This window comes from Lithobates pipiens, unplaced genomic scaffold (assembly GCF_037356315.1).
Source record: "Lithobates pipiens isolate NorthernLeopardFrog02 unplaced genomic scaffold, aLitPip1_a1.2 Scaffold_10, whole genome shotgun sequence".
Lineage (NCBI taxonomy): Eukaryota > Metazoa > Chordata > Amphibia > Anura > Ranidae > Lithobates > Lithobates pipiens.
This window is the reverse complement of record NW_027507686.1, coordinates 66,850,302-66,866,526: the sequence shown is the minus strand read 5'-3', so window position 1 is coordinate 66,866,526 and position 16,225 is coordinate 66,850,302.

Below are 16,225 nucleotides of genomic sequence, written 5' to 3'. Positions count from 1 at the left end.
GGAGAATGAAGGCCTTGATGAGTTCACTGATACATCCGGACCAGGTGGGCTTTATACCAGGACGGGAAGGAAAGGATAATGGGGTGAGAACTGCGCTCCTTCTGTCCCAGGTGGGCGAGAGGAGAAGCCCCAGTCTACTCCTGTCGATCGATGCCCAAAAGGCCTTCGACAGGGTAGACTGGGGCTTTATGTTTCAGACATTGGGAGCAATGGGAGTGGGCCCAAAATGGCTAAGAGGATTAGGACACTATATAGCCACCCGACTGCCAGGGTCAAGGTTAATGGCATATTGTCTTTACCTTTTGAGATGGAAAACAGAACGAGGCAGGGGTGCCCTCTATCACCCATTTTGTTTGTACTGTCCCTGGAGCCACTGCTTTCCACGATTTGCAATGATTCACAGATTAAGGGAATCGAAATAGGAAAGGAAGAACACAAATTGGCTGCTTTTGCCGACGATGTATTATTTTACATTAGTAACCCTAGTATCTCTATGCCCAAATTAATGGAAGTGGTAGCACACTACGGCCAACTTTGAATTTTAGAATCAATCAAGCAAAATCAGAGATTTTAAATTTAAATATAGGTAAACTGGAAAAATGTAAGCTCCAAAAAGAGTTCGAATTTCCCTGGCGGAAGGAATTGAACTATCTTGGAATAGAATTAGCGACCTCTATAGAGAAAATGTATAAATTAATTTACATCCCCTTATTAGATGAAGTTAAGAAAGAAAGTAATAGATTAGTAAATAGATCACTAACTTGGATGGGACGTATTAGCGCATTAAAGATGTTCATTGTGCCAAAAATTTTATATAAATTTCAGATGATCCCTATAGCGGTACTGAAGTATTATTTTACTAAGATGAAGTCCTTACTAATGGGGTTTATCTGGAATAATAAGAAACCGAGAGTACCCTTTACTATATTAAAACGAAGCAAGGAAAAAGGGGGATTAGCGGTACCGGATATCCAAAAATATTATAAAGCGATCGTGCTCTCAAGAGTAGTTGAGTGGGTAAGGGAAAATAATAAGGGGAAGAGATGGGTTAATTTAGAAAACACTTTTAGTAAGGCACAGTTGAATAAGATAGTGTGGAATCCACCAAAGTATAGGACACTGGACCCGAACACAAATGTTTTGACACAAAATGCACTTAAGGTTTGGAATGGGGTGTATAAGAAACTGAATGGTCAGTATAACTCTCCACTTATAGAGTTAAAAGAGAATGAATATTTTCCTCCTGGGTTAAAAATTAATAGTGGGATTTGGTTAAAAAAGGAGAAGGTACAGATAAAAGACATTACAAAAAATAGGAGGATTTTGCCATTGCACGAATTAAAACACAAAGGAGAAATAGCAAAAATAGATGAGTGGCGGTACCTCCAGCTGGCCCACTTTGTTGGGAGCCTACCGCAGCCATTGAGAATGGAAAATGAGCTATCGCCTTTGGAGAAGTTATGCTCAATAGATAACCCTAAGGGGACCGTCTCTAGGCTGTATGGGCTCCTGACCGAGGGGGAGGAGCTGGAGAGCCAGCCTTTTATACAGAAATGGGAAAAGGAATTAGGCACACAATGTGATAAATGCACACAGGGAAAAAAATTTAAACTTACTCATATATCGGTAGCTGATAGCTATAACACAGAAATGATTTATAAATGTATCTCTAGATGGTATGCTACACCAGATAAAATTCATAAATTCCAACCGAGTAGGTCAGGGGATTGTTGACGAGGGTGTAAAGTGGCGGGGACGATGACTCACTTGTGGTGGAGTTGTCCAAAAATCAACATTTATTGGAAAAAGATCTTATATTATGTAAAAGAAATTACTAACATCATAATCCCAGAGGATCCTTGGATAGTATTATTCCATGGTACCAAAGGGGAAATAAAAAAGTATCAAGAGTCATTAGTCCCGCACCTCTTAAATGCAGCAAAAAGATTGATACCCAAGAACTGACAAAAAGAGAAAAGCCCATCAATCTGGGAATGGATTGATGCAGTAGAAGAAACTTACCGAATGGTTAGGCGTAGGGACAGCCACGAGGACAAGGATCTGTTGATAGCAGATAAATGGCAGAAGTGGGAAAACTTCAAAAAAACTTGGAGCTATGCAGAGCATGTTAGAATATAAGATTATAATGGGGGGGCGGTTTGATTTTTTTTCCCCGCATAGGAAATAGAACAGGGTTATGGGGGGGTGGGGGGTAGGGAGGGGGGAAAATAAGTAAAGAAGGAGAGAGATAGTTTTGCCCAATAAGATTGGATAGTTTGTCATATTTTTTATTTTTTTTTTATATTGAATAAAGGTCTTTGTTTGTAATACTAATTAAAATATAAAGCTACAATGATGTGAAGACGAGGAAAACTAAATGAACGTTAAGTTGATTGGGGCCTCGCGGAATAATTCGCTGAAGTAGCAAAAAAAAAAGAAAAAAAAAACCGCCACCACTAGGCATTTCCTGAACACCGCCCGGAACTGGAACATGGACAAAAAGGAACCATCTCTATGTATAAAAAAGGGGCCCGGGCCCTGAGGCTTAACTCGCAGAAAAGCTTCCACCGCCCTCACCGGGCAGATATCGCTCTCCGCAATCGAGCTGACTTCCACCCGTATCCCCTTACCTACCTGGTCCGTCTTGGACCTGCGTAACCAAATCCTCAAAACATCCTGGCCCAGCTCAACCTCCTCCATTGCCAACCCCCCTGCTCTTGCCCTGGCCAGGCAAAACAGCTCGCCAATTCTGAAGTCCCCAAAAAAGGTCACCGAAAAGGCCACCCTAAATAAGGCTTGTTCGTACACCGAACAACATACTGTCCCTATCACGCAGCAAAGGCACATGAAAGGAAACCGGACGTCGCCCATCCCTTCTTCTGTGCTCTTTCCGGTAACCCTTTACTGCCTGTCGCAACCAAAATTCCTTGGTATAGTCTCGACCTCCCTCCCATTTGAACAAAAAGGCCAACCCCGCCAGTTTCCTGTCGATCGAGGCCGCCGAAACCCCCTTTTCCATAGCTTCGCTAAGGAAGTAAAACACAGCTTGAGCCATGCCCGCATCGCCCGGGGCCATGCCGATCGCTGATAAACAGTCAAACCATTCCTGCCACACCCTCGAATAAGCCTTCCACGTAGTCCTGCTCACGGACAACTCAATCCACCTTGCTGCGACTCCAAAGGTATTCGCCACATCCACTCTGGGCAGCTGATCCCGTGACACTCTGCCTCCGGTGCCAGTCCCCGAAACCTGTCCCACTCAAAACGAGACAGAGCGTCAGCTACCATGTTGGAAAACCCGGGCAAGTGCACAGCATATATGAAGGCATTCACCTGTAAGCAACGCAATACCAAATGTCGTAAAAGCCTGACCACCGGCCCTGAAGCCGCGGACAGCCTATTGACCACCCCCAGGTTGACGCAATGGAAGCGCACTTTAAGGTTCCGAAACGACTCCCCCCATATGTCCAAAGCCACCACAATAGGAAATAGTTCCAACAGCACTAGGTTCTTCAGGAACCCAGCCTCCGCCCACTCCTTCGGCCATGGTGCTACGCACCACTGTCCTTTAAAGTAGGCCCCAAATCCAGACGACCCTGCAGCATCCGTGAACAAATCCAGGTCCCAGTTGCTAATGGGACCTGACATCCAAAGTGCCCTACCGTTGTACGACGCTAGGAACTCTTGCCACACCCCCAGGTCTTCCCTGTGATCTCTCTTCAGGGTCACAAAATACGTGGGAGCCCGTACCCCAGCCGTAGCCGAGGCCAACCTGCGGGAGAAAATCCGCCCCATTGGGATAATCCGACACGCGAAATTGAGCTTGCCCAAAAGCAATTGCAGCTTGCGGACCCCTATGGTCCCCCGGATTTCCGCCTGTAACGCCTCCAATTTGTCCGAGGGCAGCCTGCATTCCATAGCAATCGAATTAATCTCAATCCCCAAGAACGTGATGCAGGCCTTGGGACCCTCCTTCTTCTCAGGCGCCAAAGGAACCCCAAAATGGTCCGCCAGGTATTGCAGCATACCCAACAGGACCGCACACACATTCGAGTCCGCCGTGCCCACACACAGAAAATCGTCCAAATAATGGACAACCGAGCTGATCCCCGACACATCACGAACTGCCCATTCCAAAAAGGAACTAAATTGTTCAAACAGGGCGCAAGATATCGAACAACCCATGGGAAGACAGCGGTCCACGTAAAACCCCCCTTCCCAATGACACCCCAGCAGCCAAAAGCTGTCAGGGTGAACCGGCAGCAGCCGGAACGCCAATTCGACGTCCGACTTCGCCATTAGTGTCCCCCGACCGTACCGCCGAACCCACATCAAAAGAAGTGTACGTCACCGCACATTCCTCCGGCGCGATGGCGTCGTTCACCGACCCACCTTTCGGAAAGGACAGGTGATGTATCAACCGGAACTTGTTGGGCTCCTTTTTGGGAACCACACCCAGCGGAGAAACCACCAGCTGCGGGAGGGGGGGCCTCACGGAACGGGCTAGCCATGCGGCCCAGTGCAACCTCTTTGCCCAATTTTTCAGTCACCACCGACGCATGCTGCAGAGCCGATTTCAAGTTTTTTGCCAAGGGAGGAACAGATTCCAGGGAACAGGGAATCCGAAAACCTATTAAGGAAAGGCCGCATCCTTTCCACCCAAACTGGAGTCCTCCCTTTTGTTGCCAGAATCTCCCTTTCCCCTTCTTGAAACACTTAGTAAGGGCGTGGGCCCCCCCCCCCCGCATCCTGAGCACAAGTGCTTGAAACGACAGGTGGACCCAAATCTACACGATCCCTCATTGAATTGCCAGCAATACCCCCATCGCTTTTCGGTCGGTTGTCCCGGGGTGGCAGAACCTCCGACCCCTGGCTGAAAAAACTGGTTGGGAGCCCTCGCTGCCGTCATCAGCTTTATCGACAAGCTAATATCCTTGTGGTCCCATCGAAGTGAAGGTCGAACCGCCATCCGCTGCCTAAACTGTTCATCGTACCTGAGCCACGCCGTCATATGTACGGTGCGCCTCACTGATGGCCTCCAGATAGACGAACAACGCCGAGCAATGTTCCGGCGCCTTCTCCCCCACCACGCTCGCCAATATGGCAAATGCCTGGAGCCAATTTGAGAAGGTCCTGGGGATTAACCTGTACCTCCGTTTCTCCTCAGCCTCCTTCTTCCTTTCCTCGGACTTCACTCTATCGAGGTTACATTTTTTCCAGCGGCAGCAGGGTGAAGATCTCAATGTACTCACCCTTCCATATCTTCTCCTTCACCTCCGGCTTCAAATGCGCCCCCAACGGTCCCTCGAAGCATACATATACCTCGCTTCTCGCTGCATCAGCCAGCCGTACTTGATCCGCACCCTTGTCACCCACCTTCTCAGCCTTACCATCGGCCATGGGGGCAGCAGTACCAACCGATTGCTCCCGGTCCGCTACAGGTGCCGGCGGAGCCACCGCAGGCTCGGATGGCATGTCCACCACCCCCGTTGCGGCAGCCGCCGCGACTGGGGCCAATGTCCACGCCTGGGCCGGCCTGCTCACCGCCCCCCGCACAAACCTCTGTACCAAGTCCTTTAGTCCCGACAATAAATCCCCTAAACCTTCCCCCGCTGATGCCCCCGGGGCTGGGGGTCGCCCAGCTAGCACTGTTATCGCGCTCCCCCCACTCCCTTCATTTTGCCCCAGCAACCCACCCTGGCCCAATAAACCATGCAACAACGCAGAAATCATAGAAGAAGGGTTACACTCACCGGGCTGCCCAGGACCGGGTCTCGCAGCTGCCACACTTGGGCCCAGCGCCGCGTCCCCTCTATGATCTTCTCCCCTGTCCGACTCTGACAGATCACCTTCCGATCTCCCGCTCTCCACAGCCGACATGCTCCCAGACGGCCCGCTCCACTGCCAGGGGTTCCCCGCTGCCGATCTCTGGAAGTCCGGCTTCCCCTGCCGCCTGCACTGCTTTCTTGTCTAGGAGAGGGGCTCCTATGTCTCGCAGTTTGCCGACTCCCCGCTCCTCTGGTCCCCTCAGCAACCCCTCCTGGGGCCTGGTTTACTCCGCGACCACTGCCGCTGCCCCTGGGACTGGGGGGCACCTCACTGGGCCGGACCCCCACCCGATGCAATTCCGATCCTCCCAGGCCGCTGTCCCCCTGACCCAATACCGCCACGGCCTGGTCTAAGCACTGTCGCCGTGCGGGGGGCGCAGACTCCTGCGATGCACCAGACCCCCAGCCAGGCTCCCTTGTCCCCTCCTCCTGGCGCCGTTCCTGGCGGCATTCCTGCTGCTCCTCTCCCCTGCTGGGGCGGAGGCCGTGGTCGCCCTCTCCTCCTGTGACCCCCGTGACCCGCCTGTGTCCGACCGGGGGTGCTGAGAGCCGTCTGTGGGGCCCCCCTGAGGCCTGCATCGGGGCTGAACTGTTCGGGTGGCTTAGAACGCTGCGCCCGGGGTGTCTCCACCATCCCCCCCTCTCAGCCGCCTCTCGTTCTGCCGCCACTGCCGCTACCTGCGCTTAAAGCCATCCGGCGCCTTCCTTCACCACCGCCGCCGGAGCTGTTCTAGCAACTCTACCGACGCCATGGGGGACCGTTGGAGCGGCGAGAGTGCACGTCCAATCGCTTCCTCCTCCGCTCTCCAACTGTCCCTGTCTTCTCTCAGCCTCGTGATTCCTGTTTTGTCTCCTCCCACTGCCCCGCCTGCCGTCCTCTTAAAGCGGCGGCACCTTTTTCTCCTAAAAAACGGCGACAGTGCATACAAAGCATCTGTCATGCCGTCCTCTGCTCACAGCCTGCGGCTGCAGCTCTGTAACGCTCTATACTTTGAATCACTGACCTGTAACATGTCAGAGAAAAGTCTATATCTGTCTATTTCATGTCAGTCACTCAAAATTTTGGGGAGAAAAGGTCAGCATGACTTTCATGGATCTAGCACGAAGAGTTGAACAATGGCTGCCTTTACAATTCACATCTCCACTTTATCTAAACCCACCCTCTGAATTTCTTCTCCCAACAACCTTTTCTGAATCTATTTTTTTTTAAATGCCCCTTATTTATACCTTAAACCAGCTGTCTTCTGGCAGGTCATGTGACTGACCTGGGTTGTCTTCACCATGTATTGGTGATCAGTGGCCCTCGATACTGCAGAAAACATACTTAGTGACACAACTCCAATGGGTGCATCAATGACAGCTTGGGCTCACAGAAAATAGGTTGAATTATGTTGGCTGTCAGTCAGTCTAGAAGAGGAGTGCCATCTTGTGGACAACCAAACTTTCTATGAGGTGCAGAGCCAGACTGACCGTGAGTACTGCAACAAAACTGCAATTTTTATAATTGTTTGGCTTTCCATTTAAAAAAAATATATATCTGTAGCATCCTCCTAGGTAAGTGCTAGAAGACAGTATAGTTTTTGAGTCTTTCTGCTTACTAGGAAGCCTACCAGTGAGCAGGGACCCATTGATGGGGTCTGCTCATGGTGTTCAGGTGCCGCTCATGTTGTCTGAATGTTTCACACTGGTCCAATGGGGGGGGGGGGGGGGGGGTGTACGTGTATTGGACAGTGGGAGGACTTTTAATACATTTAATGGAGTTAAAAAAAGTGTAGAAACTTTTTTGAAGTCCCCTTGTAAACATGCACACACACACTGAGACTTATAGCACTGACATATTTTGTGGCACCTTACGAAAAACCATATCCTCCAAGCTCACACAAGTAACCTACAAACTCCATGCAGACAGGAATCAATCCTAGTACCCTGCAACTCAAACACAAGCAACCTACAAACTCCATGCAGGATGCTATTAAACCCAGTACCCCACAGCTCAAAACACAACAACAACCTACAAACTCTGTGCAAACGGGAATCAATCTTAGCACCCCACAGCTCAAACTCATGACCCACTAATGAGCTGAAAGCCCCCCTGAATACATCAAACCCAACTGCTAAAGAACCACAAGTCCCAGCAGAGCCACCATAACAATCTCCAGCAGCCAAGAAGTACATCATTATAAAAGAGAACCTGCCTCTATCCATCAAACCCAGCCTGCCACCAAAACTCAACAGCACCAACTTTACAGGAGAGCTGTAGTAACCCTGGCTGGCAGGACATGCTTGCCAGTGGCGGATCTACCAGTATCGCAACAGTTGCACTTGCGGCAGGGGCCCTGGCATTCCGTCACTGCTGGTGGGGCCCAGCGGGGTTGCTATTCACACGGCTCCGAGCGGAGAGCGTGTCTCTCATGCAACAGCAGCACAGAGACACCGGTATTGACAGTTCTATTTTCCTCTCCGTCTACCCTCTCTCGCATGGGATGACAGAGGACACAGCTGATCTGCTCCCCCTTCTCCCCCCTCCTGGCTCCTGTGTGTGCTCTGCAGGAAATGTGAGCTCCTTAGCTTCACACTTGACTGCCTAGCAGAGCACACAGGAGGGGGGAAAAGGGGGAGCGGATCAGCTGTGTCCTCTGTCATCCCATGCAAGAGAGGACAGATGGAGAGGGAAATAGAACTGTCAATGCCGGTGTCTATGTGCTGCTATTCCTTGAGAGACACGCTCTTCGCTCAGAGCCATGCTGTCCTGAGAAGGCAGACGGCGCTGGTGAGCACTGACAGGATTTACTGATGAGCACTGATAGAAGGCACTAATGAGCACTGATGAGCACTGATAAAAGGCACTGATGGGCACTGATAGAAGACACCGATGAGCACTGATAGAAGGCACTGATAGAAGGCATTTATGGACACTGATAGGAGGCACTGATAGGAGGCATTTATGGGCACTAGTGAGCACTGATAGGTGGCAGTGATGGGCACTGTTAGGATTCACTGATGAAAACTGATAGAAGGCCCATGACAGGTTCTCTGGCTGGCAGAACCATAACTTTTGGTTTGACTGCAAGCCGCAATCCCAACCCTGCGCTGCTCTCTTGCCTCTGGATAGGCCCTCAGACAGCCTAGCAGCCAGATGCGCCTGGGATAGGCCCAAACTCCAGCCTAGCAACCTGGGCAATACAACACACCCGCCCAGACAGCGTGTTCTGTGGTGGCACAGAACACTGATCACCTGACTTCACCTAAAGATATAGGTTCTCCCAGCAGGCCATGGGATCCAAGAAAACCCCTGCCCATTGGCTTAGATGGCCCATATACCCATAAGCTGACCTTGCATTGCCCTTCTTGTATCTAATGCCACCAGGTACCCGGCCAACTAGCTGCAGAAGAGAAAAGTGCAGCAATGCCAGACTTAGGGAGAAATCTGGCAGTTAAATTTAGCAGCAACCCTACCTAAACTTTAGGGTGCTACATATGGTATAGAAGCAAGTCTTTTACCACAACTAACCTGTGATGCTGAGTGAGAACCATCCTCCATTGTAATTAGTTCCAGTTGGAGTATCCCACTATTCCCTTCTCCTATCCAAGTTTGATTATTGAATTGATTATTGGAAACAAGCAGATGAGAGTATGGGCGGTTATGTGAAAACACTTACCGTATATACTCGAGTATAAGCCGAGATTTTCAGCCTCTTTTTTGAGGCTGAAAGTGCCCCCCTCGGCTTATACTCGAGTCATCGCTGTCTGCCTGCTCGATCAGCGTATCGAGCAGACAGACAGCGGCCATTCTAACATTCAAACGCCGCGCCTCCGCCTCCGCCTTCGCCTGTGATAGGCGGAACACTGAATTTCCCAGCAGCCTGTGTTCCGCCTATCACGGACATCGTCTCATCCTCGTACTACGGACGAGGATGAGACGATGCCCGTGATAGGCGGAACACAGGCTGCTGGGAAATTGAGTGTTCCGCCTATCACGGACATCCGATAGGCGGAACAGCAGTCAGTGGGAAATTGAGTGTTCCGCCTATCACCGACGGAGGCGCGGCTTTTGAATCCTAGAATGGCCGCCGACGAAGAGCTGAAGGACGGAGGCTCGGCTCGGGACGGGACGGGCCGGGACGGGACGGGCCGGGCCGGGACGGGACGCAGGCTGGACGGGACGCAGGCTGGACGGGACGCAGGCTGGACGGACACAGGCTGGATGGACACAGGCTGGACGGACACAGGCTGGACGGACACAGGCTGGACGGACACAGGCAGGCTGGACACAGGTAGGCTGCACGGACACACACACACACACACACACACACACACACACACACACACGGATGCATGGACACACACACACACACACACACACACACACGGATGCATGGACACACACACACACGGATGCATGGACACACACACAGGGATGGATGGACCCACAGGGATGGACGGACACACAGGGATGGACAGGCATGTCTCACCCTCGGCTTATACACGAGTCAATAATTTTTCCCAGTTTTTTGGGGGTAAATTGGGGGCCTCGGCTTATATTCGGGTCGGCCTATACTCGAGTATATACGGTAGCAACTGGCTGCAAGATAAGAAGGGGAAAAGCCCAGGGAGGTCTACACACAGCGATCCCTATGGGGCCATGCTACATATCTACAAACTGGAGTTTTGTTTTAAATAGGATATACTTACCCAGGGATTGCAGTTTTTGTCACCTCTGTTCCTTTTATGCTGCAAATGGGGTGCCAGAAATGGGATTTTCATATTTCTACACCCTTTTATTCTTAATAGATAATTCTGCTTTAGACATAGTAGATTATGGTTTATGGATAGGGTGACATCAACACTTCCATTTTCACACAAGAGGAGTTTGAAACCACTGAATTTATTTGCATGTTAATAAACACAAATAGAGATGAGTTCAGTTCATGGCTTAAAGTGTTACTAAACCCAGGACCCTTCATTCACTATATCTGGTCTCCCACAGTACACAGAACATGGAAATTCAATTATTTTAGAAAATATAAACAACTAAATCGTTTTTTTGCAGTTTTTAGATACGCACTACAGTCCATTTAACATGGTACAGGTTCAAATCTATGCGTTTTGTGGCTGGTGTGTTTTTGAAATGGGTCGGGGACTTTTTTTCCATGTTTTGCGTGTAATAGAATTCAATGGAATCACACCAAAAACACAAGTGTTGTATTTGTGATGCGATTTTTGATGTGTTTTGCCTTTTTGCATTTTTTTTTCTGATTAAAAGCTGGCTTTTATGGACTTCCTTTCTTCCACGTCCCCTCAGTATAAAATATACACTCATATTGTGTAGTATATAAAGGTTTTACATTTATTGCATAATTTTCACTTACATCCAAACTTGAGATAGTGCACTTTAAAAGATCATCCGACGGGGCAGCAGCTCCCGTATGCTCCACAAACACAATATTCTGTCACCCGACTCCTCCCACGCGTATCGTCACAATCACGTGACTTCCTCAAAGATAAATAGCTTAAAGTACAGTAAAATAGCTTAAATAGCTTAAAGTATAGTAAGTAAATTTAGCTTATGGACAGATTTTTTTCCAAATCATTCTTTTTATATGCACAGGACACACAGGAATAACAACATGTTCATTCAAGGGCTCTGCGAGAGAGTACCATGTACCATCTTAGGCATGGTTTAATGCTGCCCCAGGTCTAACAGTGTAACCTGGTCCAGACAGGAAGAGATAGTGAAAGTGTTTGGTACCCCAACATTTCATATTTGTCAGGGCTGGGCTTCTCAGTGCTCAGGTTGCTCAGCTGTCAGTTAATTGTCAGCATTCATCGTTCCACAGCAGTTCACCTGGTGATCATTTCCTGCTCATCAGTCCAGCCTACAGCCTTCTGGCTATTTAAACTGCCTGGTTCATTTTCTCTGTGCCTTTACCTTGGTCAAACATATCTGGAGACTCTCTGCTGTGTTCCTGTTGCCTGGCTGATTTCCTTACTGGTTCCTGATCCTGTGCTGCCTCTGACTACGGTGATCTCTGGCTTCCTGTGTTAATGGCTTGTTCTGACTACCCAGTTTGGCTACCGTACTCTGGCTATGTTTTGACTATGTTTACTATTTGTACCATTTTTACCATTTTATATTAAAGGGTGTGATTTTAACTGCATTTTCTGTCTCTGTCTGATTCGTGGTTCCTGACAGTAGGCGAAGGCCATGAATTCAGAAGATGCAGGCAGTCCACCTAGTGGTAATATTTTTTCCAGTAAAATTATATGGTAGTTGCACGCTGTCACCTAGTAGTGTGTGAATGAATAAGTGATGTGATGTTCTCACAAAACAGCAATATAATAAATAAAGTGTGATAGCGCTGCTGTAAACGAAGTGACAAATAATAAGATAAAATGACAGAAAATGTCAATGAGGTGCAAATACAATCGTAAATGCAAATATCAAAAGTCCATGCAAAATTGTGATATGAAACTGAACAAAAAAAGATGGAAAAATAAAAATGAGATGGTCTTCTTATCAATAGAAAATTTTCTGTGAAAAATGTGCTTCATAAACCAAAGGACAATCCGTGACTAGTGCTCCCTTCACCAGGTGCAATGGAAGCTCACCTCCTTTGGAGACCTCAATACCCTGTTTCCCCCGAAAATAAGACCTAGCGTGATTGTCGGCGCTGGCTGCAATATAAGCCCTACCCCTCAAATATGCCCTACCCTATTTCCCTGAAAATAAGCCCTACCCTGAAAATAAGACCTACAAGGACTTTAACTAGGGCTTATTTGGGGAGAAGGGCTTATATTGCAGCCATCACCGACAATCACACCAGGTCTTATTTTCAGGGAAACAGGGTAGGGTCAAACACGCTCAGAAATTCAGTGGTTCACATCTGAAAATGTCTCCACATTGATCACTAATGGTTCCTGTAAATATTCTGCAGGGATCAAACATGCTTTGTAGCTGTGTACTTCTCCTTTAATAATGCTTCTGTGATGATCACCAGCAACTCCAAAACAACATGAAAATATAAAAGTGCTTCCAATACCAAGTGTTAAGTGGAATGAAACCTCTCTAACCCAGTTTTATACATTAAACTCACATTTCTTATAAATAAAAACAGCATATGTATCACCGCCAGGCTCTACTTCTATGCGCTACGCCACCATCCTCATGGCTTCATCTGGAGGGCAGATTTACAGACGTTCCTGATTTGCACTGCTCACCTGGATCTTCCCACTGCGCTGTTCCGGTACGTACTGTGTTGCAGGCCGAACCTGCTGCTGCTCCAGTCTCTGTGCAGGCACCTGCCTCAAATATTACCTGTTCATTAAGGGTGCACGGGCGCTGTTCCCTCTATCCATGTCACCCCCCCCCCCCCCCCATATGGTTAAAAGATAGATTCATGCATAGCATGAATTTTTCCATGGCCGCTGCGGCCACCCCCTATTCAGGTGTCTGGCCCCTTTAGGTCGCTGGGCGCCTGAATTACAGTGGCAGTGGTGTTTTTTTAAGCACCTGATTAGAGCCATAGGCTCTAATAGGCTTCAAAATAGGGTGGACTTGGAGCCCACCCAGATGTGTTAGAAAAGCAAATGAATATTAACTTTTCTAATACTGAATCACCTCTCCAATCAGGAAACGCGGGTCTGTTACCCAATTCCCAATTGGCTGAAAGGTCGGACGATCCTATTGGATGCCTAGGAAGAGACGCAATGCGCAAGTCGCCATGATCTCAGAAAAGAAGAGGACACAGGAGATGCTGCCAGATGCCCACTGCAGCCTTATCCCCTGCCTGATGTGCCCACTGATCCCTGCCACCGATTAGGTAAGTGCTGTGTACTGGCAGACAGTGGGGGCAGGGGGGCTTGAGGTGCCACGGGGGGTGTGGTTGTTTGTTGCCCCCCCAAAACAAAAAACCACCAGCTGCCACTGATAAGAGATATGTCTGGTTCCACTCTGCTTACCCAGTGATTTGGGGCTGATCTAGTTCAATGCAGAGGGTTTCTCAACCAGGTTGGGATATACTTTGAGATTCTGCAACCAGGCGTCCCCACTAACAGAAGCAAAGTAGGCTTCATTATTTCTTTGCTTTCTGATAGAGCCTTGGCTTAGGCAAACCCTCTATGGAAGATGCAAAAACCCATTGTCCTGATTTACCCTGAGTTTGTGGCTTCCTTAGACTTTCCCACACACTCCACTTCATCTGCCAAGAGCCTCATGTCCATTAAACAGAGTACGAGAACTGTTGCCGATTACGCCATTGTATTCCCTACCCTGGAAACAGAAATCGCTTGGAACAATGAGACCCTCGTGGCTGCTTTTTCTCATGGTCTTTCGGATAACATCAAAGATGAGATAGCAGCCCGAGACATACCTATGGATCTGGTAAGATTGATTGCGTTTGCCATTCTCATTGATTACAGACTCCAAGAAAAACCTTCCTTTGAGGAGCGCTTGCAGAAGCCTCCTGTACATTTGGCTCTGATCTTTTCAGTCACACCCTTGCCTCCCTCGCCTCCCATGCCTTCTGGTACCGAGTCTGCCAGTGAAGTAGAACCCATGCAGTTGGGCTTCACACGTCTCTCTGCGGATGAGAGGGCCTTTAGGGGGAGGAAGAGATTGTGCCTTTATTGTGGCCAGGCAGGTCACTTTTTGAAGTCTTGTCCTACCCGTCCAAGAAACGCCTGCACCTTGAGGTCCTGTAGGGGACAGACCTTAGGTGCCAACGTCCCCAGTAATCCTGAAGGACAAGCTTTTAGTTCCGGTTACCCTTTCTTGGCCTGAGTCATTCATCGAGACACAGGCTCTAGTCCACTGTGGGACTGCAGGCCTATTCATAGATAGTGTCTTTATATCTAAGCACTCAATTCCGCTGCAGCTTTGTGCCACTCAACTTGTCATTAAGGCTATTGATGGGAGACTTCTACAGACTGCCTATGTGACTCATGATACTGGTCCGTTGACCATGGCCATAGGGGCTCTTCACCATGAGATAACGGAAAATGGAATACTTACCTTTCCATAACTTTCTTTTCCTGGTGCCTACCCATGGCAGCATACTTATGGTTGGTTGCCCTGCCCGCAACCAACCCACAGGACAACTTTAAACTCTATAAATCTAAGGCCGCGTACACACGCGGGGACTGTTCGCTCAACTTTGTCCGTCAAACAGTTTCAGCAAACAGTCCGCTCAAAATTAGCATGGACGGACTTGCCCACACACGACGAACGAACAGTTTGCTGAAACCGTGCGCGATGACGTGAACGGCACGTACGACGGGACGGAAAATACGACGTCCTATACACTGCATTACAACTTTCGGCGTGTAAATCCTTTCTGAGCATGCGCGGAACTTAGTTTGACGAACAAGCCTACACACGAGGGGACTGTTCGCTGAAACCAAGTTTCAGCGGACAGTTTTTCGGAATTTCCGAAAAACTTTGTTCAGCAGACTGTTCGCTGAAACTGTCCGCTGAAAGCCCACACACGGGCGGACTGTCTGCCGAAACACTGTTCAGCAGACAAAGTTGGGCGAACAGTCCCCGCGTGTGTACGCGGCCTAAGAGCTGCCCCCCCCCCCCCCATCTAGACTATAGTGCAGGGGTAGGGAACCTTTTTGGCTGAGAGAGCCATGAACGCCACATATTTTAAAATGTAATTCCGTGAGAGCCATACAATATGTTTAAAACTAAATACAAGTAAATGTGTGCATTTTATGTAAGACCAACACTTTTAACATACAACATGTCTCTGAATTAAACAATCAGGTGTTCTTTATCAAGGGATAAATCACAGAACAAAGAAATACAGCAAAGTTGCCGAACATGACATGACCTCTGAATTCTTTTTAATAACGTTGTTATGCTGTTGCTAACCAATGATGACTAATGTACTTCTTACCATTAATGCAACTTCTGGTGCTGCATGGTTTTGCTGATGGCTTTGTAGTCTGGTTGATACATGGTGAGGTTAAGCTTCATGCAGGCGTTGAGACTTCCATCCGTTAAACGTGATTGTAATTTCGATTAATTATAACTGTATAATGTCATCATCTCCCCCCACTGTAATGTCCACATCTCCCCACTGTAATGTCCACATCTCCCCCACTGTAATGTTCACATCTCCCCACTGCAATGTCCACATCTCCCCCACTGTAATGTTCACATCTCCCCACTGTAATGTCCACATCACTCCCACTGTAATGTCCACATCTCCCCCCTGTAATGTCCACATCTCCCCACTGTAATGTCCACATCCCCTCCACTGTAATATCCATATCTCCCCACTGTAATGTCCACATCCCCTCCACTGTAATATCCACATCTCGCCACTGTAATGTATACATCCCCTCCACTGTAATATCCACATCTCCCCACTGTAATGTCCACATCTCCCCCCACT